This window comes from Bombina bombina, chromosome 3 (assembly GCF_027579735.1).
Source record: "Bombina bombina isolate aBomBom1 chromosome 3, aBomBom1.pri, whole genome shotgun sequence".
Lineage (NCBI taxonomy): Eukaryota > Metazoa > Chordata > Amphibia > Anura > Bombinatoridae > Bombina > Bombina bombina.
In genome coordinates this window covers 286,509,622-286,533,776 of record NC_069501.1, presented here as the reverse complement: position 1 = coordinate 286,533,776, position 24,155 = coordinate 286,509,622, and positions in this window count along the sequence as shown.

Below are 24,155 nucleotides of genomic sequence, written 5' to 3'. Positions count from 1 at the left end.
TGGACAGAAATAATTTCAGAGTGAGATTTTTGGAAAAATAACCAAGTGATGTAACAAATAAAACTTTTGAATAGCTATTTTATTAACTTCTGACAATACATATACATTAAAAGATAGGCATAAAAAACATATATATGTCGTTACTCTAAGATGTGGGTTATATGGAAGGCCCTATGTATGCAGTGTATGCAATTTGTTAGGTTATTTTGGTCCTTATGTAGTTACCTAGGTTATATTACTATTGTCTATTTTTCCTTGGTTGATATATTTGGCTGGTATATTTGCTCCGTTGTTTTTAGTGTTTAGTAGCTAATTAGGTTGTTTGTACCTAGTACATAGAATACCTAGTTCAATTCCCTAAACCCAGTGGAAAAACCAAAAATTGAACATAATGGCGAAACCAATACAATAAGAGAAAAAAACACTAAAACTTTTTTCAGAGATGAAAAAGGTTTTATACACACTGACCTGAAAAGAAAATCTAATTTCTACCCAAAAAATGAAAAGGGAAAATACATAGACACTTTTGAAAAATTAATCACAGCTGACATTACCAATTTAAAAAGTAAAAAGACAAACAAACAGAACCTTACCAATAAACAAAAACAACTCATAACAGAATTAGAAAGGAACAATGAAATAATCATAAAGCCTGCAGATAAAGGAGGGGGGATAGTTATTCTAGACAAATCACAATACAATGACATGATTCTTAGACTATTGAACGACACTAACACCTACAAAAAGATGATTGCGAACCCTACTAGAATATACCAAATTTTTCTTAAACATCACCTAGAAAAGGCAAAGACCTGTGGAATCATAACAGAGAAAGAATATGATTTTTTATACCCTACCTACCCCAAAATTCCAATTATATATGGACTACCCAAAATACATAAAAGCATTGAAAAACCCCCAGGCCGCCCTATAATATCGGGGATAAACTCCCTAACATCTAACCTATCTGCTTACATAGATAAATTCCTACAAACTCACGTAAAAAACTTAGACTCCTATCTTAGAGACTCATCCAGTCTACTAACAATTTTGAAAGACATAAAATGGCAATCAGACTACCTATTAGTAACATGTGACGTTTCATCATTATATACGTGCATACAACATACAGATGGAATAGATGCAGTGAAACACTTCCTAAACAATGGAGGAGAAATGACAATGGACCAAATTGATTTCATTTTAGATGGAATCAATTTTATTTTAACACATAACTATTTTTTATATGATGGCATCTTCTATGAACAGGTTTGCGGAACTGCCATGGGTACCAAATTTGCACCCAGTTACGCAAACCTGTTCATGGGCTTATGGGAAACCAATTTTTTGGATCAATGTGAGTATAAGAATAACATTCTAGTATATAAAAGATATATAGACGACCTTTTCTTCATATGGAAAGGTAACGAGGAAGACCTAATAAAATACATACAATCTATGAACAACAATAACAAGAACCTAACTTTTACATACACTTTTAGTAGAGACAAAATCAGTTACTTGGATTTAGAAATATCACCTAATGGAGATAAACTAAATACTAAAACATTTATAAAGGAAGTAGACGCGAACAATTACATCCACTGGGAAAGCTGCCATTTAGACAGGTGGAAACAGAATATCCCCAAGGGTCAATTCTTAAGACTTAAAAGAAATTGTAGTGACCCAGAAGTCTTCGAAAAACAAAGCGAAGTCTTTAAACAAAAAATTCATAGATAGAGGATATAACATCTCCAAAGTAGAAAAAGATATAGAAGAAGTAAGAAATATAGACAGAAATGATATTCTAAAGCACAACACTAAGAAAAATAAACCAGCAACAACAACTAGTGACAGAATAAATATACCATTTATCACACAATACGGAGAAGACAAACACTCGATTGAAAAGATTATTAAAAAACACTGGAATATCTTAAGCTACGACCCTGATCTAGGGCCACTATTACCTAACAAACCCAGATTTATCTACCGAAGAGCGAATACATTAAAAAATAGATTAGCACCTTCCATGAAGAACAATAGGATCAAAAACATTGAAAAAGGAATATTAGGAACAGAACTTAGGGGTTTTTACCCCTGCCATATATGCAAAGCCTGCAGGCATTCAAAAAAGACAAATATGTTTACATCCAACAATACCAAACAAACATACAAAATTAAAAACACTATAAGATGTATGGACAAAAATATAATTTATCTCATAGAGTGTAAAAAGTGTAATTTACAATACACAGGAGAAACGGAAAGAACTATACGAGAAAGAATAAGAGAACATATACTGTCCATAGAAAACTCAAAAGAAAAAAGAAACTTAGAACTCCCTGTCCCCAAACATTTCAGATTATGCAATAATAGCAATCTAAAATATTTTAATTTTACAGCAATTGAAAAAATAAGTAAAAACGTTAGAGGAGGGAATCAATCCAGAGCATTACTACAAGCAGAAGCAAAATGGATTTTTAAACTACAAACACTACAACCAAAAGGATTGAACATAGACTTCAACCTAAACAGTTTCCTTAAAGATTAAAAGACCTAAACATATTATTTCCCCATCTATCTTCCATTCCCTTACTTTGTTATTCTCAAACCAAACTATATATAATAGCACATACAATCCATTCATACTAATTACTCAATCCCTAAATTTCACAAAACATTTATCTATAAAATCCTTCCATTCCCTTACTTTGTTATTCTCAAACCAAACTATATATAATAGCACATACAATCCATTCATACTAATTACTCAATCCCTAAATTTCACAAAACATTTATCTATAAAATCCTTTTTTTTGCGTATCAATATCATATGAAGGCTTAGATATTTTAGATTGGTTTTAAAACATCCCTAATAATTTTTTTCTGATACAAGATCATAAACCGAATTTATGTTCGAGAAGACACCTGTTACATTAAGAATACTTTATAAAAGGAGTAAATACTGAACTTTCCATCAAAAATATAAACTAATGACTTCTTCAAACTCAACCACAATGACATATACATTCAACAAATAGAAACCAAGTAGATCTATCACTAAAATCTAAAATCTTTTTATTTTTTCAACAAACGATCATAGGAGAACAAAATACATTCACATATTCTATCCATCTAACTCGTCTTACTTATGCAATGTAGTATCAAGATTTTTTCTAACTTAAACACAAAGACATATATCCGTAGATTTATTACGAAAAACAAAAATCCCCAAACTTCTTCAACAAATGACCTCAGAAGAACAAACATAATCCTAATTTTTAAATACTGATTTTCAAATACTTTTTTTCTGTACTCCTCTATCTGAAATCGACTCCCATATATGCCATAAACATTAGGAAGTTTTTTACTTATTTTACTTACTTTCTCATACAAATTAAGTTACCGATTTTAGAAATATGAATTTTTTATGAACAATTATGTATAATAACCCTGTCACAATAACTTTTGGAATTATGAAGTCTTATGAACACTTATGTTCACTGACTTTAGCAAATGAAAAACAAGAAAAACATGTCAATAAAAAGATACGTGCAATTATGCAAGACAAATTGAACAATTGATCCAATTAAAGTGAAAATTTTGAACGAATAAAAAGACCGCCAAACCCTTTCACAGTAGTATAGCTTGAAAAAGGCCAATGTAACGGCCGAAACGCGTAGCGAACTACTGTGGCAAACTTTCTCTTTTTTAAACCCCAAGGGTCACAAAAAACCCACTGTGACCTAAAAGAATCACAACTGCTTCTGCTATAAGCCACCTTGGATGCTTAACTTCTCACCGCTTTACAATTCCAAGTGAGAAAAAGACCGGAGAAAAGAAACACATTGGCATTTTTTTGCCCCCTCCGAAAATTGCTCCACAAACTGAAGACCGGAACTTCAGAGGTGGACAAACCATTCCTTACCACCTTCAACAGAGGATCAAAGACCAGAAAAAGAGGACCACCCCGGGCGGCAACATCCAGGCTCCACGATCGGCGAAGAGTACAGTGAGTAAAAAAACGCCCCTTACTGCAACATCTCTTCAGACCGTAGAGTTCTGGCAAACATCTAACATCTAACAAAATACACAGACCTCACATCTATATCGAAAGAAGGACATACTAACAGACTTTGCAACATTTTGCTACAACAAACATAATATTACAATACAAGGAGTATTTTTTCCACCTAACAAGTTGCAACAAAGTTTGACGCTTACTGCCAATAAATTATCCTGAACTTTTCAATTAGTAAAATCCACCGGTGGTTTTTTTCAATCCAAAATTTGTAAACATAACAATTTCTGTCAAGTGTCGGCCGACAACTATAAGAAAAATGTTTTTCCTTTAAATATATTCCTATTTAACATTCACTATTTTAAATGCATTTTGAGAATTACCCATCTATTTTTATCTGAATATTTATTTTCATTGTTTTATTTCATATATTCCTACCATTTTATCGTTTTAGCTTTTGATCTTTTTATCTTTTGATCTACTCCCCTAATATAACATACAAAGAGTTTTTCACAGCCCACTCACTACACGAATCCCGCTAGACAAAAAATACGTTTTTTCTATCTTTATATAAGTAATTTGTGTTTTTTTGACTACTTTAGGGAATTGAACTAGGTATTCTATGTACTAGGTACAAACAACCTAATTAGCTACTAAACACTAAAAACAACGGAGCAAATATACCAGCCAAATATATCAACCAAGGAAAAATAGACAATAGTAATATAACCTAGGTAACTACATAAGGACCAAAATAACCTAACAAATTGCATACACTGCATACATAGGGCCTTCCATATAACCCACATCTTAGAGTAACGACATATATATGTTTTTTATGCCTATCTTTAAATGTATATGTATTGTCAGAAGTTAATAAAATAGCTATTCAAAAGTTTTATTTGTTACATCACTTAGTTATTTTTCCAAAAATCTCACTCTGAAATTATTTCTGTCCATTTTTAACATAAGGGTATAAGCATTAAGTTGCGCCACTCACTCCTTAAAACCACAACTCTTTATCAATAACATTAAAACTTGTAGCAAGTTCGTTAAACGGGTGGCGGCATCTAATTACTAACTTGACCCCTACTGCCAGAAGGCCAGGGCCCCCACTCGGTGTCTACAGCGCGGCACGGGTAGCTCACGCCCAATGGCAGAGAGAGAGTTGTAAACTCGTAGAGGTCTTCGGCCTATGATTCGTAGGGGGGAGTAACCCCTAGGTCGGTACCTAGTGGGCGTCGCCTCCCCCATCTCAGGACGTCACTCTTCTCTGTCCCTGCCCGCTCTCAGGGCCCTGACCGACCTCCACAAGAGGAAAGATTCTACTTACTCTTGCCGCCACCTTAACTGACTAGGCTCTATATAAATAACTATCACCAATAGACATGTCTGTATTTTTTTTCTTTTTTAAAATGTAGAAAATTCACACCTTGAATAACTTTACAAAATCATTAATGCTTTCCTGATGTCCACTATAAAAATGTCTAACCCATCATCCACTAGGTGTACACCATCAGGGCGATAGAGAGGCTAGTTGTCGGCCGTTATAGAATCTTGCCTTATGACAAAGCCGCCTAATGCTGTGACCGTTCTTCCCACCTCCCTGTTGACCTTCTTCCTTACGTTGTATGCCTCTGTGTTGTAATGTATCTCCAACACAATCGTGCAACAACATTGGACACCCTCACTTTCACACTTTGGAGCCAAACACACAGCCAACGAAGATCAGGAGCCATCTTTCTTATTAAGTCTAACGCCGGGACTGACCCTAGGTCGTTTCCCCCTAGATGCAAAACAATGTGAGGTTGCCCCCACCTCCTGTGTGCGCCCTGGAGAAGAGCTGGTAACTCGTCCCAAGTTAAACCCCTGCTGCCTAACCAATGGATGTTAGCTCTGGATGTGGGTAATCATATCTGCTGCCCTCCTGGTAAACGAAGCGCCCTGATGGCTGCCCAATGGATAAAGGAATGCCCTATTATACACACGTGCAGCGGAGGGGAATCCTTGCCTGGAATAACAGGATAAACAAAGTGAGACATAACTCACTAAATGTTTGTCCACCAACACTTCTGAGACGAACCCAGTTCAAAAATGTGTTGTATACTTTAGTTAGCAATTTTTTATATATATATATATATATATATATATTTACAATCCACCATTATTCTCCCTTTAAGGGCCAAATATAGATCTTGTATCGCCCCGACTTCCAACGCCCCAACCGCTTTATATCTGTGCTCGAGGAGCTGCTGGAAGCAGCACTCGTTGCTGCCCCTATTCTAAATGAATGCGGGGTTCAAGCCCCAACTCGGCCGCCCCCTTATGGAGGACCTTGCGAAACTGAAATACAGACAATGAGGTGCCATTCTCGTGGATGAGCAACTGTTGTGAGCCAACCGGACTCCCTATACAGTATTCATCTATGTTCTTAACCTCCACCATCTGCCAAAGAAAGGACAGTGCATCTGCAACTACATTTTGTACCCCCGGCACGTGCCTTGTAGTGAAGCATATGTTAAGCTGAAGGCAATGTAACACCAGGTGTCTCAAGTATGTGACCACCACTGGCGATGATGCAGATATACGATTTATGGCGTACACCACACTCATATTATCCGACCAGAAGATAACCGCCCTGTTGGCTAACTTATGCCCCCATAATTCTATGGCCACGATAATTGGGAAGAGCTCAAATAGAGCAAGATTCCTCATCAGGCCTGAGGTAACCCAGTTCTGTGGCCATGGGGTGGCGCTCCATGCCCCTTCTAGATATGCCCATATAACCGAACCCTCCAGCTGCATCAGTGAAAAAGTGCAGCGCTTGGTTCGAGCCGATGGGGTTGTCTCTCCACAAGCATATTCCGTTGAATTTCCTTAGAAATTCTTCCCACACTCTCAGATCCTCCCTCATCTCTTGTGTCACACTGACATGTTTGCGAGCTCCTCCCAACACCTTCAGTTGTCCCTCTAATCTCCAGTTAAAACCCCTCCCCATGGGGATAGCCCTACCGGCAAAATTTAAGAGTCCCAGCAATGATTGCAGTTTCTTGATGGACACGCGATCTGCTGCAGCTACAGAATGAACCACCTGTAACAGACGGACCTTGTCCTGTGGGAGTCTACAAACGGCTGCCACCATGTCAATTTCTATTTCCAGAAAGGTAAGACACATTCAAGGACCTTTAGTTTTGTCCCCTGCCAGAGGCACGCCAAATCTACCCATCATGTCTTGCATAATCTCTCAGTTGCTCACATCCGTCTGAACTAGCTTTCCCCACCAGTAAGAAATCGTCAAGGTAATGGGCCACGGCCCCACCCCCGAATGCCTTCTGCACAACCCAATGTAGAACACTTTCAAACAGAGCGCATGACAGTGAACACCCCATGGGTAGACATCTGTCCACGTAGTATGCCCGTTCAAACTTCATGCCCATCAAATGAAGGGCTGAAGGGTACAGGGGGAGTAGCCTGAAAGCTGATTCTATGTCCAGCTTTGCCATCAGCACTCCCAAGCCCTTTGTTCTAACCAATGCCAGTGTGTCGTCAAAGGACTGGTAGTGTACAGAGCTTAGCGAAGGGTCAATGGCGTCATTTACTGACCCCCTTTTGGGTATGACAAGTGGTGTATAAGTCTAAACTTGCCTGTCTCCTTTTTGGGCACTACCCCTAACAGTGATAAAACCAAATCTGGGAACGGCCATTCCCGAATGGACCCGCTAATCCTTCCCAGTCCCAATTCTTTGTCCAATTTCAACCCTAATCACTTGTGGGAATTCATAAGCCGATTTTAGGTTACAATGTACTGTGGACCCTTCTACCAGGACGTTCACCGGAATCTTAAAACCCTCCTCCAACCCTGATCTGAGAAGCCCAGCCGATTCTGCATCAGGATATTGCGCCAGCCAAGGTGCCATAGCTGCCGGCTTAAATGGCATTGGTGCCCTTAACACCAAGTCCCCCATGAGAGGGTGGTCTCTCTGACCCTTGCTCCTTCCTTTTACTGCATTCCAATCCTGGGTGTGGCCCGCTGCAGTATCTGCATATGTGACCAAAGGTACAACTCAACTCGCTTCCCTGTCACATTGCTTATCCTGGAACTTCCAACATTCCCTACCCCTCCGATTTGAACGGGGCAGTGGACATGCAGGGCCCGGGCGTATCGCAGCGGCTGTAGGTGCTGCACCCTTTAACCCCAACTCCGACCATAGATGCAGATCCTGTGTGCCAAAATGGAGCAGAGGATTGCCCACCATTTTACTGCAGAAGGCCATGTCGTATTCATGCCATGCCCCTTCTTTATACCTAGCATGTATATCATCTATGGTATCTTCATATTTGAACAGATTATGCCCCTGCGATTGCCATTTATCCAAATAGCATGTTGCAAGCACCCTGAAGCACCGCTGCCATTCCTCATAAGTTTATGGCCACTGTACTTTCCTGAGGCCTGTGCCATCTGCTGCCCTTTCCTTAGCCATACAAGCCTCTGTGACAGTTAAAAATGTTCACATAGCGCCCATCCTGAATCTTTTTCACCACCTTAGACTTCAGATGCACGTATAGGGAGTGCACCAAACAGGGGTGTGTGTCCCCATGTGACACTACTTTCCTAGCTAACGCTGCACTTTTGCCAGGTAGACAGCCCCCCCTACCCATGCCATAGGAACCAACTCATAACCCGCTGTCGGCGCAGCCTTGACCTTAACCTGTGCTGCCAACAATTTTTTGGTCATCTTAAACATTTGCTTTTGTCCCTTCCCCACTAAGCCCAGGTCGCTATCACTTTCAGAACCTGGAGGATGTTCCTAACTCAGCATATGTGTGTTAATGCCCAATAGGTACTTACTGCTAGGTGCCAAAGGTAGCGCAGCTCCTGCTGTATCTGTCTGCAAAGCCGAAGTAGATGGGGTAGGGATGACAGCTTGCGTTCCAGCGGCCTCCTGCCTTCTTGCTGACACCATGTTCTTATCTGGGTGGACTGTGGATTCCCCTGGGAAGGGAAAGAGATTTGGGGAGTACTCTAGGCGAAAGGAGCCCCTGGGGGGCCACCCACCATATTCATCACAGCGCACCTAATCATGTCCTCATTCACACTAATACCATAGCTAGTAGACACTGCGATACTATTCCGGTTCATTCCTGATGTTGCACCATACATATTGGGCCTTTCATAATTGTCAGCCCTATGGTTCATGCTCTGTGACAAATCACCATTTGATCCCACAACATCAGATACTATATGCCCGCGATTGCATCCAGCAACACTATCTCCCCTGTGTACACTCTCATTCCCCACATTCAGCACCACATTGCAACAATCATCATTACCGGTAATTGTCCCCACTGCAGAGGCCCTTCTGGTTGCTTTGTGGCCCTTAGTAACACTCCTGCTCCCAGAAGCAACCTCTTCCACCCGGAGCCTCCCCAACTTACTGGGAGCACCCCTGGGCGATGAGCAGCTTCAGCTGCAATGACCTCTGCTCGCGACCCCGCTTCTCCCCACTTGATGAGTCAGAGGGGGAGGTCGCGCAAGTCGCGTCCAAAGGGGCGGAGCCAATTGCAGTTTGAGGCCTAGCAGGCATAGAGGGCTGCGACAAGCCACCGACCGACCCCCACACCATCCCCACCTGCCACAGTACTTCCTGGGGCGATGACTGCCGCAAGAGACTGGGCCAGGGAAGGAATGGTTACTAGGGCCGTTGGGGGCAAGGTCTGCAGCTGTTGCCACAAGACCTCCACGCCTACAGCTGTCTCCATTGGGCCTGTATGGGTAAGATCACTGACCTGCCTAGTAGTGGGAGCTACACTAGCGGGACTCTCCTCGTTCCCTGCGTGTGATGTGGAGGGGACAATAGTATCCCTGGGGTGTATACGTTTGGGTCTTGTGTATGTGACTGAGCCACAGGAGTGGCTGTCCCCTCCTGCAAGCAGATTATTTGTGATCCATCTGTGATGCATCGCTAGAGGGTTATAAAACATGTATTTTATTACATGCCCCCATAGAAGTATGTAAGGTGAATTAATGCGCCTGCGCTATCCAACATGCAGGTGCTACCATGCACTACACTATCGCTTAAACAATGAAACCTAACTTTGGACTTTTAATATGAGCACAAACATGTAAGCGGTATGGATTGTGCTCAATTGAATGTAATGCAGAGTAGCTCTAACATTTTTACGCTCCACTTGTAATCTAGGTCTTAGGGTGTTGTTGGATAATTTTATTTAAAAGGTCAATATCCCATAGAAGAGCAATGGAAGGCTTATGTGTGCCTGATAAATGTAATGCTAGTTTTGCAAACCACAAGCTACACAACTGTAGTTAAAGGGACAGTCTACACCAGAATTTTTATTATTTAAAAGATAGATAAATCCCTTTATCACCTATTCCCTAGATTTGCATAACTAACACAGTTATATTAATACACTTTTCACCTCTGTGATTACTTTGTATCTACGCCTCTGCAGACTGCCCCTTTATTTCAGTTCTTTTGACAGACTTTTTTTTTTTTCAGTCAGTGCCGACTCCACGGGAGTGAGCACAATATTATCTATGACACATATGAGCTAGCACATGAGCTAGTGTCTAACTGTGAAAAACTGTCAAAAGGAACTGAGCTAAGAGGCAATTCAACGACTTAGAAATTTGCATATGAGCCTACGTAGGTTTAGCTTTCCACAAAGAATACCAAGAGAGCAAAGCAAATTTGATGATAAAAGTAAATAGGAAAGTTGTTTAAAATTGCATGCCCTATTGAAATTATGAAAGTTTAATTTTGACTAGACTGTCCTTTTAATACAAAAAATAAAAAAAGGATTAAATAATTTTACAGTGCACATCATATTTAGCAATAGGCCTAGTTTGCAAGAATTTAGCCCATAGTTAATTATATAGCAGTGCGCTGTAGTGTCAGATTACAGAAAGCTGATAATCAGGTTTTACAAAAGTAAAAAACACATATAGCTCTGTTGTCAGACTGCATGTGCTCACGTACAGTTCTATAAAGGTAACACCCTTATTTATGTAACAACAATCGGCATTTTAAAATTCTTTGTTTCCCAAACTAAAATAGCCACTGTACTCATAGGTTTATAGTGTTTTATGTGGTTATTTAGTGAATAATTCATTTTCCACAGTATTGAATTTCACCTACACAGTATACCTGGCCAGAAGAAATGTATTGGTTTCATCTGTGCTATTACATTCTAGCACAGAGGTCAGGTGAAACTATGTTATTGCTGCAAATTTGTTAACAGATTTCATCGTGAATAGCAGTAATTGTAAACCATTTTAGCTTTGGGTGGTCATCCTTGTCATGGTAATTTAGAGTTGCCACCTCAGCCAAATTTTCCTAGACACTTATTAGTTACACATGCTCTAAGGGTGCAGGGAGGAACATGTATTGTGCTGTTCATCAGCTCTATTCATTTTATGTCCAGAGGCAAAATGCATGTTCCACCCTGCTTACCCTGCAGCATGTGTAACTCATAAGTGTCTACAAAAACATGGCCGAGGTGGTAATCCTATGCAAATTCCATTCCTGCAACATGATTTATTTGTATAGGTTTATGGCAGCCTTAATACTCAGAGCAGCTTCGGTTTATAATAAATATTAAAATACATTTTTAATAAATATAAAAGAGGGCATTTTAAAGAGCTTTCAACACTGCAAAAGAGTATGACACACTATTTGAGGTCTGTCCTCCAGATAACACTATAGACCAGTATATCACACTATACAATTACATTTTATGCAACTCTTTTCCTGTGTGATCATCCAAGTTCAGAAGTCTGCAATAAATCCTTAGTTGAAAAGCATACCTGGGTAGGCTCAGGAGCAGCAATGCATTACTGGGAGCTAGCTGCTGATTGGTGGGTGCACATTAATGCCTCTTTTCATTGGTTTACCAGATGTGTTCAGCTAGCTCCCAGTAGTGTACTGCTGCTTCTTCAATAAAGGATATCAAGAGAATGAAGAAAATGTAATAATAAAAGTATATTGTAAAGTTGTTTAAAATGACATGCACTATATGAATCATGAAAGAAAAATATTGGGTTTTATGTCCCTTTAAAATTTGTTAAATAATATTATTTACATGAAGGAGAGACACTACATTTACAATATAATGCTCAGTAAAATAAGCTTTGAGCATTGGAACAAGAGCTTTGAGAATCTGACCCAGAGTGTTCAAGTTCAAAAGAAAACAATTCAAATGTATTTCTATTATGAAATCTCCTTTGTTCTCTTGGTATCTTGGTCAACTTGATTGCACTTTTCCACTTATTACCGTGGCTTTGTACAAAATAAACTACAGTTTATCCTGTCATATTGGATGCCATTTGAAGCAGCATAACGAAACAGAAATGCTACCTGCTCAACCAAAAAAATATATATTAATAAGCACTTTTACTCTAATAAATTAGCTAAATCAATAATCCAGTAAACATGAATGCCCACTATACTGACAAATGCCCTTGTTCAAATCCCTTAAACTGCTTTGGTCTGGAAAAGGTTTGGATTTCAGAATATTTGATTTATTTGCATGATTGCATCTATAAAATGGGAGAGAAGATGGGACCTAGAAGTATAAACAACATCTTATTTAGGCAATATTTACATGTTATAATACAGCTTATACATGCAGCCTAAATGTAGTTTTATATCATTTTAATACTTTGTATACATAGTACCATCAAGAAGATAGTACAGCCCTGAAAGGTCATATTTGTTGTTTTAAATAAATACAGACTAGCATTTGCATTTAAGAACATACACAAAACAAATCTTTTAGATTTTAGAATAATTATGGATTTTGGAACACCTTATACCAGATTTGGGAATATGTAACTGTATTTCATTTTCTCAATGGTTTTGAGCAGAACAGATTAACATAATCAGGGCAGTTTCTAGAGTTCCCCCTCCTCCTCACAAATTGCAGCCAGTACCAGATTTACACTCTCTATTGCCCCAAGGCCAATAACAATCCGTGCTCTTCCCCAATGTTAAAAGGCAGCAAAATAAACCCTAAACCTGATCCGATGTTTGTGCAGTAATCTATAAAATGAGTGCCTCCATATTTAAGTAATAAAAAAAATACAGAAGTTTAATTTTAGTTAGTGTCTGCAAATGAGACGCTTACTCTGTAGTCCTACTGCTCTGACCGCTGTGCTATAACACAGTCTTTTCCCTCTCAGCATGGTGCAGAGATGTGCATATACAACCGGTTTTTCCTCACCTTGCATGCTCATCCCTACAACCCATCCTCCTTGTAACCTCTGCAAGCTCTTCTTTTAATCAGAAAATTGTCCTTCTCTCCTTTGCAGCCACCTTTAGCCCCAGCACAGCATGCTTGAAACTGTAGTTCCTAACCCGCCATAAACAAATAGAGCCAACTGCGTACTAGTGCTGGGCAGTGTTGGCGCTGTCCCTGGGCACACCGGTCTCGTGAGTTCTTCGAACCCGGGTTAGTGGTAAAAATGGCCCTGTGTGAGGCAACAGTACCTCTTGAACCCTGTGCAGCTGCCTGGTTCACTCCCCTAAACAGCCCTGCACACATGTCATCACCACCCCACCACCACCACTTTTCACGCTCCATTGAAGACTATGGGGGAATACGTTAACGTGGTCAAGAAATTCTGACTTTGGCTTTTTGCTTGTGTCAGTTTAGCGCATGTGGGAAAACTTTTTACTTTCAACTTGTAATATGAGTGCCACCCAACGCGCGCAAAAAGCTTATTTTTGCCCTGTCAACGCACGAATGGGAGCGATAAATAGCGCTCCATTTGTAATCTATCCCACAGTGCTTAAGATACGTGTTTACTTACCTAGCTATGCTCTTATGGAAATGAGCTAAGTTTTCACAAAAGCTACCAAGAGAACAATATGTATAAAAAGTAAATTTAAGTATGTATTTATTTGAACCTTCTGATTAAATCATAAAAGTATATTTTTTTCATGTTTCTGATTATGGCAATATTAAGGTGGTTAGACAAAACTACAGCCATGAAGGTTGCTCTAACTTCTATGCCATGGTACTGGATTTCAAGGGGTAGAATTCTCTTAGCTTTTATACATATGGAGATATGCACAATATGCTACAGAGGTAATAAAAATATTTCATGCACGTTAAATTATTTGTATAAAAAAACTAAATTTATGCTTACCTCATACATTTATTTATTTCCGGATATGGTGAGTCCCCGGCTTGAGTAATTACTGTTGGGAATATAACTCCTGGCCAGCAGGAGGAGGCAAAGAGCACCACAGTTAAACTACTAAGTATCACTCCCTTACCCACAACCCACAGTCATTCGACCGAAGGGAAATGGGGAAAAAGGAGTAACACAAGGTGTAGAGGTGCCTGAGGTTATAGTCAAAAGAACAACGGTCTTACAATAAAGGGTGGGGCCGTAAACTTACCATATCCGGAAAGAAAGAAATTTATCAGGTAAGCATAAATTTTGTTTTTCTTTCCAAAGATATGGTGAGTCCACGGCTTGAGTAATTACTGTTGGTAACCAATACCCAAGCTAGAGGACACGGATAAATAGGGAGGGACAAGACAGGCAGTCCTAAACAGAAGGCACCACCGCATGAAGAACCTTTCTCCCAAAAGAAGACTCAGCTGAGGCAAACGTATCAAATTTGTAAAATTTGGAAAAAGTATGTAGAGAAGACCAAGTTGCAGCCTTGCAAATTTGTTCCATGGAAGCTTCATTTTTGAAAGCCCAAGAAGAGAAAACAGCCGTAATTCTCTCAGGAGGCTGCTGTCTCACAGTCTCATAAGCCAAACGAATTATAGTTCGTAACCAAAAGGAAAGAGTAGTATCAGTAGCTTTCTGACCTTTAAGTTTCCCAGAGAAAAAGACAAAGAGGGCAGAGGACTGGCAAAAATCCTTAGTCGCCTGTAAGAAGAATTTAAGAGCACGTACAACATCCAAATTGTGTAACAAACGTTCTTTGGAAGAACAACCTTTGGAAGGAAACCTAACTTAGTACGAAGAACTGCCTTATCAGCATGAAAAATAAGATAAGGGGAATCACACTGCAGTGCTGAGAGTTCTGAGACTCTTCGAGCAGAAGAGATAGCAACAAGAAACAAAACCTTCCAAGATAACAACTTAATGTCTATGGAATGCAACGGCTCAAACGGAACCAGCTGTAAAACTTTAAGAACAAGGTTAAGGCTCCATGGAGGAGCAACAGACTTAAAGACAGGCCTGATTTTGACCAAGGCCTGACAAAAAGATTGCACATCTGGCACATCCGCCAAACATTTATGTAGTAAAACTGATAAGCAAAGAAACGGAAGATTTGCCAAATAAGATAAAATTACATTTTTTATTGAGACAAGATAAAACAAGTATTGCCAAAATATTGTCAAAGAGGGTACTGCAACCTGCAAAAGAAACATTCAAGCACTCGCGTTACACAGCCGTAGTCATAGCCTTTGGTGCCAAGATTCGCACATGATTAAAACGACCTAGGCGGTCGCTGATTGGATTAAAAAAACAATGCCCATTAGTGCTTGATCCTATTGCAGAGGCTCATCTGATAGCCAGCTGATGTCAGATAATAATAAACAGCGTGAAACATTATAAATAGTAAATAGTCTCATATCTCATATAGAGGAAAAACAAAGTGCCAACAACAAAAAAAATAGTTATCAGAATAATAGTTAGTCTAAATTCAACGCCCATTTCCCCTACGTAAAGGTACCGGGAAATTGTAATAATAGCTGTGGGTTATTGGGGACTGCAGGGAGTCTTCTCACTCCTACTGTTAGCGGGTAATTGGATTAATGGTTCTAGTGTCATTAGGGAAACATAGACATAATAAATCCCTGTATTGTAATACAAACTAACACTTCACTTCTGACAAAACCTATAGCAGAAAACCCATGATGTGTCCTTTCTAATCATGAGATACTTGAATCCCATCGGGCATAAGGGGGTATATTTAGTGTGAGGTCCTGTTGACAGACTTATCAAATAAGATGACTAGACAAAGTAGTGGCTTAGTTATCACAGCATTCTCGTCTATATAAAGAAGTCCCTAATCTGATGTGTGCCAAGATCGGGTTGTGGTATCTGTCATACTATATAATAGATACAAAGTAGAATAGAATAAAATGCATGAGATCAATACTATATTACTGGATCAATCATCACTAGTAGTGTTATAGTTAGGAGATATCAGTTAAGGTCAGAAAACACTTGCTCCTACTGAGTTCAACAGGACTATACTGTGTGCCTTACTTCATTAACATAGTGAAAATATCTAAGGCAAGTGCTACAAAATATCATTCCTATGTATGAATAATCATTAATAGCATTGGCATTGATCAAGAAAAATAAATAAAACAGAGTATATAGCAAAACATTATGTTGTCATACAAATAATGATATGGTAACCGTGATAGTTAAGAAGCTGTAAAACTGCAGTACAACCTCAAGCTAGATCCTACTATACCTAAGTTAACCCTATAGGTAAATCCCTAAACTTCTGTCCTAGGGCAAAAAATCCCATGGGCTAAGTTACATACGGGAATTAATATACAGGAAAAGAGTGAAATATGTGTCAAACATAAGGTGTACATAAGGGATGTGTACAGGAGCCCACATGCTAATGCAGAAAGTGCTCCAGGTTACTCCCAATGATTTATAACATCATATCTTGAGTTTAGACCACTGGGTACTCTAGTTCCCAATGCGATCCATATTCCTACCTCTTTTAGGTCTCTGAATTTTCTCTATAGCACACCATGTAAAGGTGTTGAGACTGCCTTTGTGATAGATTCCAAAATGTTGGACTATTGGGGTGGTTGATCTGGTGGTCTTAAAGGAAGAGAAGTCCTCCCTGATTCTAGTATTCATGTCTCTGGAGGTGAGCCCTACGTACTGGATTCTACAATGGGTACATTCAATTAGATACACTACGTATTTTGAGGTGCAGTTCATGCAGGCACCAATGTTGTAGACCTTATTAGTAACATTACTCGTGAAGGTATTGGTCACCTTAACAAAATCACATGGTTTGCACTTTTGGTGCCCGCATTTTAACATAACAAGATGTTTTAGCCAGGAACTATTTGAATGTTTTTTGTTAGGAAGAAGAGTTGGTGATATGAGTGATCCCAATGTTGGACTCTTTTTATATGAGCACCTTTTTAACATTATCAAATAGCTTGTCATCTGCATTTAGTATTGAGAAATGTTTTCGTACTATATTACAGATATGATAATACTAGGCACTATGTCCCGTACAAATGTGACCCCATCAAATTGGTTCTTATTATGATGTTTGTGCTCCAATAAGCTTTCTCTGGATTTAGTTGTTAATGCCCATTTGGCTTTCTGTATTGCTTTACAGGGATATTTCCTATCCCTAAGTCTCTGTTCCAAATCTCCAGAGAGTCTTTCAAAATCCTCTGGATCAGAGCAACTCCTTTTGAGTCTGGGAAACTCACCCTTGGCAATAACCAAGGGTACATGTTTCGAATGGCAACTAGTGCCATGTAAGACCGAATTACCTGAGATGAGCTTGCGGTACACTAAAGATTTGATGGACCCATTCTCTAATCCCACCAAAGTCAGATCCAGGTAGTTTATTTGCTTAGAGTTATGTTCGAAAGTAAACCCTAGGCCGATTTCATTGTTATTCAAATAATTCAGAAATTAATCAATATGTTCCTCAGGACATGTCCAGATGAACAACAGGTCATCTATATACTGCGTATATAGAGATATATAATGCCTGTATGGATTACTATATCCAAAAACATGGAAAAACTCCCGACAACCTAAAAAAAGATTTGTATATGAGAAAGCGAATTTCACTCCCATGGCTGTTCTACATCTTTGGAGGTAGTACGTCCCTTCGAGTTGAAAACAGTTGTGAGTGAGCAAAAAACTCTGCACTGGAGGAGACCACACACACTTGGAGTGGCAGAGAGACTGCCCGTATTGTAGGAAGACCGGTAAGGGGGCAAAGGGCTAGTGGATTTGAAGACTGTATCTCCACCTAGATGGGCTCCCCCAGACAGAGACGCCACTTCACACAGACACCTTACGTGACTTATTTACTTATCTAAGTACACCAGACATTTAAGCCAACAGGAGTCCCTGTTTTTTTTGGTTTTCAGTACTTTGTTTAGCTATTGGTATATTGCTGGTTATACCTTTGCTATAAATCTCCGCTCACTGCAGAGCCAATATGGAGGACAACACAATGGTGAGGGAAATACCCTCTAGATAGGCTACACTATTAACATTCTAAGCCTGAACTATTCAGTGGAGAGAAAAAACAACGAACGATTAAAATGTAACTTTTATTTGGATTAAATTAAAATAGGGACCCAGTGTGAGAACATATTAAAAACAACTAAGACCGGTTGACACTATTCCTGTTATTAAATTAATATTGCTGAGAACTTATCTCAGCTGTGCCCCTGCTTTGCAAAAAGCCTGATTTTTAAACATATCTACCCAAGCCTTGCAAGAAAATACAGAACTTATCTCAGCTGTGCCCCTGCTTTGCAAAAAGCCTGATTTTTAAACATATCTACCCAAGCCTTGCAAGAAAATACAGAACTTATCTCAGCTGTGCCCCTGCTTTGCAAAAAGCCTGATTTTTAAACATATCTACCCAAGCCTTGCAAGAAAATACAGAACTTATCTCAGCTGTGCCCCTGCTTTGCAAAAAGCCTGATTTTTAAACATATCTACCCAAGCCTTGCAAGAAAATACAGAACTTATCTCAGCTGTGCACCTGCTTTGCAAAAAGCCTGATTTTTAAACATATCTACCCAAGCCTTGCAAGAAAATACAGAACTTATCTCAGCTGTGTCCCTGCTTTGCAAAAAGCCTGATTTTTAAACATATCTACCCAAGCCTTGCAAGAAAATACAGAACTTATCTCAGCTGTGCCCCTGCTTTGCAAAAAGCCTGATTTTTAAACATATCTACCCAAGCCTTGCAAGAAAATACAGAACTTATCTCAGCTGTGCCCCTGCTTTGCAAAAAGCCTGATTTTTAAACATATCTACCCAAGCCTTGCAAGAAAATACAGAACTTATCTCAGCTGTGCCCTGCTTTGCAAAAAGCCTGATTTTTAAACATATCTACCCAAGCCTTGCAAGAAAATACAGAACTTATCTCAGCTGTGCCCCTGCTTTGCAAAAAGCCTGATTTTTAAACATATCTACCCAAGCCTTGCAAGAAAATACAGAACTTATCTCAGCTGTGCCCCTGCTTTGCAAAAAGCCTGATTTTTAAACATATCTACCCAAGCCTTGCAAGAAAATACAGAACTTATCTCAGCTGTGCCCCTGCTTTGCAAAAAGCCTGATTTTTAAGCATATCTACCCAAGCCTTGCAAGAAAATACAGAACTTATCTCAGCTGTGCCCCTGCTTTGCAAAAAGCCTGATTTTTAAACATATCTACCCAAGCCTTGCAAGAAAATACAGAACTTATCTCAGCTGTGCCCCTGCTTTGCAAAAAGCCTGATTTTGAAACATATCTACCCAAGCCTTGCAAGAAAATACAGAACTTATCTCAGCTGTGCCCCTGCTTTGCAAAAAGCCTGATTTTTAAACATATCTACCCAAGCCTTGCAAGAAAATACAGAACTTATCTCAGCTGTGCCCCTGCTTTGCAAAAAGCCTGATTTTTAAACATATCTACCCAAGCCTTGCAAGAAAATACAGAACTTATCTCAGCTGTGCCCCTGCTTTGCAAAAAGCCTGATTTTTAAACATATCTACCCAAGCCTTGCAAGAAAATACAGAACTTATCTCAGCTGTGCCCCTGCTTTGCAAAAAGCATGATTTTGAAACATATCTACCCAAGCCTTGCAAGAAAATACAGAACTTATCTCAGCTGTGCCCCTGCTTTGCAAAAAGCATGATTTTTAAACATATCTACCCAAGCCTTGCAAGAAAATACAGAACTTATCTCAGCTGTGCCCCTGCTTTGCAAAAAGCCTGATTTTTAAACATATCTACCCAAGCCTTGCAAGAAAATACAGAACTTATCTCAGCTGTGCCCCTGCTTTGCAAAAAGCCTGATTTTTAAACATATCTACCCAAGCCTTGCAAGAAAATACAGAACTTATCTCAGCTGTGCCCCTGCTTTGCAAAAAGCCTGATTTTTAAACATATCTACCCAAGCCTTGCAAGAAAATACAGAACTTATCTCAGCTGTGCCCCTGCTTTGCAAAAAGCCTGATTTTTAAACATTCTACCCAAGCTTTGCAAGAAAATACAGAACTTATCTCAGCTGTGCCCCTGCTTTGCAAAAAGCCTGATTTTTAAACATATCTACCCAAGCCTTGCAAGAAAATACAGAACTTATCTCAGCTGTGCCCCTGCTTTGCAAAAAGCCTGATTTTTAAACATATCTACCCAAGCCTCGCAAGAAAATACAGAACTTATCTCAGCTGTGTCCCTGCTTTGCAAAAAGCCTGATTTTTAAACATATCTACCCAAGCCTTGCAAGAAAATACAGAATTTATCTCAGCTGTGCCCCTGCTTTGCAAAAAGGTAGATCCTGCAAGATAGTTATATCATTATATTTAACCTACCCTGTTATTTTCTGATGTGTGTATTGTTATATGTATTGGCTATTCTTGTTTTGTTTTTATGATTTAAAATGCATATTTTATTACCATTATGTCTGACCATTATGTTAAAAGTTAGTTTAATCAGCTAAGGCCATGTATCTTTTTTTGTACTTTAATGGTTTTATTCCCCTACATGAATACGTCTGTGTTATCTCTGTAATTTTAACTTTCCCTGTGTTTTTGCTTTTATGACCCATAGCTCAAATGTTCATAGATATTCCCTCCCCATTCCTCTAAATGTTTGCAGCCCAATCTGACGCTAATTTATCTCTCTCCTTTAGCCTGATTTTTAAACATATCTACCCAAGCCTTGCAAGAAAATACAGAACTTATCTCAGCTGTGCCCCTGCTTTGCAAAAAGGTAGATCCTGCAAGATTGGATCAGCCAATCGGATTGAACTTCATTCTGATTGGCTGATTCCATCAGCCAATCAGAATATTCCTACCTTAATTCCGTTTTTCTGATAGAATCCTATCAGCCAATCGGAATTCGAGGGACGCCATCTTGGATGACGTCATTTAAAGGAACCGTCATTCGTCGTTCAGTCGTCGGCCAGGATGGATGTTCCGCGTCGGAGTTCTTCAGGATGCTGCCGCTCCGCTCCGGATGGATGACGATAGAAGATCCCGCTTGGATGAAGACTTCAATCGGATGGAAGACCTCTTCTGCCCCGCTTGGATGAAGACTTCTACCGGATGGAGGACCTCTTCTTGCTCCGCTTGGATGAAGAATTTGGCTCGGCTGGGTGAAGACGACTCAAGGTAGGGAGATCTTCAGGGGCTTAGTGTTAGGTTTATTTAAGGGGGGTTTGGGTTAGATTAGGGGTATGTGGGTGGTGGGTTGTAATGTTGGGGGGGTATTGTATGTTTTTTTTTACAGGCAAAAGAGCTGAACTTCTTGGGGAATGCCCCGCAAAGGGCCCTGTTCAGGGCTGGTAAGGTAAAAGAGCTTTGAACTTTAGTAATTTAGAATAGGGTAGGGCATTTTTTTATTTTGGGGGGCTTTGTTATTTTATTAGGGGGCTTAGAGTAGGTGTAATTAGTTTAAAATTGTTGTAATATATTTCTAATGTTTGTAAATATTTTTTTATTTTTTGTAACTTAGTTCTTTTTTATTTTTTGTACTTTAGTTAGTTTATTTCATTGTATTTATTTGTAGGAATTGTATTTAATTTATTTATTGATAGTGTAGTGTTAGGTTTAATTGTAACTTAGGTTAGGATTTATTTTACAGGTAAATTTGTAATTATTTTAACTATTTTAGCTATTAAATAGTTCTTAACTATTTAATAGCTATTGTACCTGGTTAAAATAAATACAAAGTTACCTGTAAAATAAATATTAATCCTAAAATAGCTATAATATCATTATAATTTATATTGTAGCTATATTAGGATTTATTTTACAGGTAAGTATTTAGCTTTAAATAGGAATAATTTATTTAATAAGAGTTAATTAATTTAGTTAGATTAAAATTATATTTAATTTAGGGGGTGTTAGTGTTAGGGTTAGACTTAGCTTTAGGGGTTAATACATTTATTAGAATAGCGGTGAGCTCCAGTCGGCAGATTATTGGTTAATGTTTGAAGTTAGGTGTCGGCGATGTTAGGGAGGGCAGATTAGGGGTTAATACTATTTATTATAGGGTTAGTGAGGCGGATTAGGGGTTAATAACTTTATTATAATAGCGGTGCGGTCCGCTCGGCAGATTAGGGGTTAATAAGTGTAGGCAGGTGGAGGCGACGTTGTGGGGGGCAGATTAGGGGTTAATAAATATAATATAGGGGTCGGCGGTGTTAGGGGCAGCAGATTAGGGGTACATAGGGATAATGTAAGTAGCGGAGGTTTACGGAGCGGCAGATTAGGGGTTAAAAATAATATACAGGGGTCAGCGATAGCGGGGGCAGCAGATTAGGGGTTAATAAGTGTAAGGTTAGGGGTGTTTAGACTCGGGGTACATGTTAGGGTGTTAGGTGCAGACGTAGGAAGTGTTTCCCCATAGCAAACAATGGGGCTGCGTTAGGAGCTGAACCCGGCTTTTTTGCAGGTGTTTTTTCAGCTCAAACAGCCCCATTGTTTTGTATGGGGGAATCGTGCACAAGCACGTTTTTGAGGCTGGCCGCGTCCGTAAGCAACTCTGGTATTGAGAGTTGCAGTTGCGTTAAATATGCTCTACACTCCTTTTTTGGAGCCTAACGCAGCCATTCTGTGGACTCTCAATACCAGAGTTATTTTAAAGGTGCGGCCAGAAAAAAGCCAGCGTTAGCTACGCGGGTCGTTACCGACAAAACTCTAAATCTAGCCGTTAGGATTTTGTTTGTTGGATTAAAATCACTGACTTTGTTCTCTTTTTTTCCCTTTTTTTTTTTTGATCACTGACTTTGTTCTCTGTTTTTCATTTTTTGAGCAGCATTTTTTCATTTTTTCCTTTGTAATTTTTTCATTTTTTCCTTTGTAATTTTTTCATTTTTTCACATCATTTTTTTCACTTTTGAATAAGCAAGTTGACACTGTCTGTTTTCTTTATATTTGCAATCACTAAGGATAATTTTTTCACTCCCTTTTTTATACACATTATCACCACCAACACTGGTACACAATATCTCTTACGGTATCCTCCTCCTAGTCGATATCAGCAATCCATACATTTGATTTACTGTATTATTTTTTAATCCACACATTGGATTGATTTCTTTCAGACATTGTTTTGGAATTTTAACTTTCTCATATTTTTATTGGGGCTACTATTATTATTGCCTCTGCATCATTTTATATTCAGTGTTTTTATATAGATATATTCAATATTTAATTTGTACAAGAGTGGATCCACATCTTATTGTTTTTATTGTCATTTATTACCACTGTACCCACCATGGCATGTTTTATTCTTGTGTAAAGTACTAGATTTACAATTAAAATATTTCTAAATACACACTCTACACATTGTACAACACCTAGCCCATTTGAGGCTCTCTGAACACATTTATTTTCTTAGTACATTTTCCAAGCTAGCTAGTTAGCCCACTGTTCAGAACTATAGGTGCTCGTCTTTGGAGCTATACCCCATCGAAATCCTGAGAACATATTAAAAACAACTAAGACCGGTTGACACTATTCCTGTTATTAAACTAATATTGCCTTTGAGGAGTAGTATATATTGAGAACAAAGAAAGTAGAATGGGCCTTAGAGCTCCTGGATTAACGTATATCAAAGATGTAGCTAAGTGCAAAAACCGCTGCAAAGTTGCTCTTACATAGCACAATGATAACAGTCAAAGTCCCTTATAACACTGTTTATATGTTCATAGCCAGCAGAAATACATCCATGTAGCCTTACCAGGGAGCAGAGACTTCCTTTCCGGATCCGTGGATCTCTACACCGAGCTTGTCTGCGTCTCTCACCCTCTGTGGCAGGCAATCCTCACATGTGTTTCCGGATGACGCGGATGACATCACCGATCAGGGGCTGGACAATCAGGCTGAATGGAGCTGTAGCGGTAGCTG